Source organism: Chiloscyllium plagiosum, chromosome 20, assembly GCF_004010195.1.
Source record: "Chiloscyllium plagiosum isolate BGI_BamShark_2017 chromosome 20, ASM401019v2, whole genome shotgun sequence".
NCBI lineage: Eukaryota > Metazoa > Chordata > Chondrichthyes > Orectolobiformes > Hemiscylliidae > Chiloscyllium > Chiloscyllium plagiosum.
The window spans coordinates 21,411,090-21,415,852 of record NC_057729.1 but is presented as its reverse complement, the minus strand read 5'-3'; positions in this window follow the sequence as shown (position 1 = coordinate 21,415,852).

Genomic DNA, 4,763 nt, shown 5'->3' with positions numbered 1-4,763 from the left:
TAACCTTGCTAATCAGTCTCCCATGGGGAACCTTGTCGAACGCCTTACTGAAGTCTATATAGATCACTGCTCTGCCCCCATCAATCCTTTTTGTTACTTCTTCAAAAAACTCAATCAAGTTTGTGAGACATGATTTCCCATGCACAAAGCCATGGAAGTCTATATAGATCACTGCTCTGCCCCCATCAATCCTTTTTGTTACTTCTTCAAAAAACTCAATCAAGTTTGTGAGACATGATTTCCCATGCACAAAGCCATGTTGACTATCCATAATCAGTCCTTGCTTTTCTAAATACATGTACATCCTGTCCCTCAGGATTCTCTCCAACGACTTGCCCACCACTGAGGTCAGGCTCACCAATCTATAGTTCCCTGGCTTGTCTTTACCGCCCTTCTTAAACAGTGGCACCACGTTTGCCAACCTCCAGTCTTCCGGCACCTCACCTGTGACTATCGATGATACAAATATCTCAGCAAGAGGCCCAGCAATCACTTCTCTAGCTTCCCACAGAGTTGTCGGGTACACCTGATCAGGTCCTGGGGATTTATCCACCTTTACCCGTTTCAAGACATCCAGCACTTCCTCCTCTGTAATCTGGACATTTTGCAAGGTGTCACCATCTATTTCCCTACTGTCTATATTTTCTACATCTTTTTCCACAGTAAATACTGATGTAAAATATTCATTTTGTATCTCCCCCATTTTCTGCGGCTCCACACAAAGGCCGCCTTGCTGGTCTTTGAAGGGCCCTATTCTGTCTCTAGTTACCCTTTTGTCCTTAATATATTTGTAAAAGCCCTTTGGATTCTCCTTAATTCTATTTGGCAAAGCTATCTCATGTCCCCTTTTTGCCTTCCTGATTTCCCTCTTTAGTATATTCCTACTTCCTTTATACTCTTCTAAGGATTCATTTGATCTATCCTGTCTATACCTGACATATGCTTCCTTCTTTTTCTTAACCAGACGCTCAATTTTTTTAGTCATCCAGCATTCCCTATACCTGACAGGAATATACTTTTCTGGATTCTTGTTATCTCATTTCTGTAGGTTTCCCATTTTCCAGCCATCCCTTTACCTGCGAACATCTGCCTCCAATCAGCTTTTGAAAGTTCTTGCCTAATACCGTCAAAATTGGCCTTTCTCCAATTTAGAACTTTGCCTGTGTTGGACTGAGGTGGACAAAGTCATAAGTCATACCTCATCAGGTTATTGTCCAACAGGTTTATTTGAAATCACAAGCTTTCGGAGCACTGCACCCTCATCAGGTGAAGGAGCAGCACTCCAGAAGTTTATAATTCCAAATAAACCTGTTGGACCATATCCTGATGTTGTGTGACTTCTGACTTTGCCATTTTTAATTTGTAGTTTACATTTCAAGTGCTGGACAAGTGTTTGTCTTGTGTTAATGATTTTGATTTGATTTGATTTGATTTATTGTAATCACATGTACCTAAGTACAGCGAAAAGCTTTGTTTTGCGAGCAGTATAGGCAGATCATAGCAAACAATGATATACAGAATTATAGTGTGCTCAGAGCAAGGCATTCAATATTGAAGTTGTGCAGGAGGTGCACAAAGCAAGATCAATATTAGCACGGTACACTAATTACCATAACAAAGGTTGTTATTCCAGCACGAAACATGCATCCACTTATAGTGTGAAGAACAGGAAAAACAGAAGGGGTTCTGACACCCCAAGGACAGCCTGTCAAACACAAGTGAAGAATCCTTAATCTCAACACAGGACAATTTTCTCCAATTCCTACATTAAAAGTTAACTGTTAGGGTGAATACTGCATGGCCTGTTAATTTACATTGGCCCATTATGTATGCCTGAGCACCGGAAGTCTGTGTGGACAGCAACAACAAAGGTTTTCAAAGGTAGTCAACATCTCTATCTCAACGCTTCCGGTAAAGCAGCCGCATTGACAGATGGAGACTAGATGTCATTGTGAAAACTTTTATTGCATCATTCATAACACAATTCGCTGCAATGACAAAGATGGTGAATATTTAACTGAAATCCCACCCCCAAAAAGGTCATTAGGATAAATATTGTGCCATCATGCCTGGCTGGAATCCTGTGGGATCGGGTGGATCACTAGTATTACACTCAACTCAATATTGATCTTCATGGGCCTCAGATGTACCTGGTTCCAACAGTTCCCTGACGTTTGGATTATGTTAACATTGCTCCATGTTGTGTTGTAATGTATTTAGTCTGAGCTTCAGATTCAGTTTTAATTGATGTGGTTCAGCTGCATGATATTTCCCGTCTTGTACCATTCCCCGCCAAATAGAAAATTACCATAGGATGGATTTGACAGAGTCTTTTATTATGGTTTTATATTATTCAAGTTCCAAACATAAAATGGGTTGTCTCAGGCATCAAAAAGAAATGAATAAATTCAATAAAAATCATCACTGTTTGCCTTGCGGCAGCCAGGTTATTATTGATGCAGTTTGGATTTGCACATTCAAATGGAGTGCACAGGATATTTTAACTACATGGGAATCACTGCACTCTGGGGACACCAGCCTATGGAGTGGACTGCACACTTTTTCAGGTCCTGGTCCTAACACCAGCTACATAACATGCGCCCAAAGGGAAGTGGGGAGATCACAATAAATTTGTCTATGTCTCAATGTGTTGGTACTCAAGTCTGTAGGCCCAGGTGCAGCTCACTGAGTCTGGGTAGGGAGCGGAATTGATGGGCCCAAATGTCAGCTGAAGGTCTAAGCTAGGAGCAGAGTAGCCAAGGAAAGGGAAGCAAGTGGAGGAGGCTGGCATATGAGAGCTTTCAAGCATAAGTAGGAGGAGAACTCTGGCTCTTCTGAATTCCACATTCGAGTAAGAAACCTGCCTTCAATGGCGTCATCCAGGACTCTGGCTGCTGTGCAAGGCTTGTGACTACTCTCAGTCAACATCACTGGATCCTGTAGCTCCCTTAGCAATTCAGACACCATGTAATCAAAGTCCTGGCCCATACATCATGTACACAACTATTCCTCTCCTTTCTGCTGATTTGAATCTAACAGAAACAGAAATTGCTTGTGATACTCTGCAGGTCTGGAAGCATCTCTGGGAAGAAAGCAGAGTTAACGTTTTCTGTCCAGTAGCTCTTCATCAGAAGCTGAAGAAGCTTCAACTGTAGCAGCTGAAGGTGATATGGAAGCAGGGGATAGAAGTGGAGGCAGGGGATAGAAGTGGAGAGGTGAGCAGATAGGTGGGGGAATGGATCCCAGAGAAAAGGGGTAGGTAGACAAGGAGAGTATGGATAGCAAGGCAGCACAGAAGAAGAGATGAATAAGTGATAAGAAGAGCTGATATTAGAGAAAATGGGTGACCTGTACTGAAAGCAAACCATATAATCCAATTATGGGGCTAGGAGTAGGTGAGAATGGGTGAATGTGCTAAAACGCAGCCCATGTCATAGCAGAGGCAGGCATGGGTGTGGGTAAGGAACATGGGAGGATGGAATCTGACTCTAATGGTATTGAACTTGGTGTTGAGTACTAGAGACTGCAAGGTCCCCAAGTGGAAAATGCAATGTTGTTCTCTGAGCTTGTGCTGAGGCTCACTGGAACATTGGCCTGCAATAGAAATGTTGGCCAGGGAACACAGGGGTGCATTGATGTGGCAGGAGACTGGAAGCTCTGTGTCATTTTCTCAGGCAGGACATAAGTGCTCTGCAAAGTGGTCATCCAGTCTGTGTTTCATCTCCCCAGTGTAAAGGAAACCACATTGTGAGCAGTGAGTACAGTAGACAAGATTGAGTGAAGTGCAGGTAAATTGCTGCTTCACCTGGAAGATGTGTCTGAGATCTTGATGGTGAGGAGTGAGGAAGTAAATGAACAGATGTTACATTTTCTGCAATTGCATAAGAAGGTGCTGTGGCGATGTGGGGATGTGTTGGGAGTGGAGGACGCATGGACCAAGGTGTCATGCAATGAACAGTGCCTGCGGTATGCTGACAAGGGAGAGGAAGGGAATATGAATTTGGTGGTGGTATTCACTAGAGGTGACAGAAATTGTCACGTATGATCCTTTTGATCAGAGAGATCCCATCATTGTAGTGGGATGGATGGAAAGAGGTAAGGTCAGAAGTGAGGGAAATGGATCAAACTAGGCTAAGGACCCTGTCAACCATGGTGGTGGGGAATCCTTGGTTGAGAAAAGAGGTGGACATTTCTGATGTTTCATGCAGAAGGTGACATCAGCAGAACAGATGAAAATTTAGAATCATAGAGCTGTACAGCACAGAAATAGACCCTTCGATCCAACTTGTCCATGCTGACCAGTTATCCCAACCCAATCTAGTCCCATCTGTCAGCACCTGGTCCATATCCTTCCAAACCCTTCCTATTCATATACACATCCAGTCGTCTTTTAGATATTGCAATTATACTAGCCTCCACCACTTCCTCTGGCAGCTCATTCCATGCACATACCACCCTCTGCGTGAAAATGTTGCCCCTTAGGTCTCTTTTATATCTTTCCCCTCTCACCCTAAACCAATGCCCTCTAGTTCTGGACTCCCTGACACCAGGGAAAAGACCTTGTCTAACTATCCTATCCATGCCCCTCATCATTTTGTAAACCTCTATAAGGTCATCCCTTCGATGCTCCAGGGAAAATAGCCCCAGCCTATTCAACCTCTCCCTATAGCTCAAATCCTCCAACCCTGGCAACATCCTTGTAAATCTTTTCTGAACCCTTTCAAGTTTCACAACATCTTTCCGATAGGAAGGAGACCAGAATT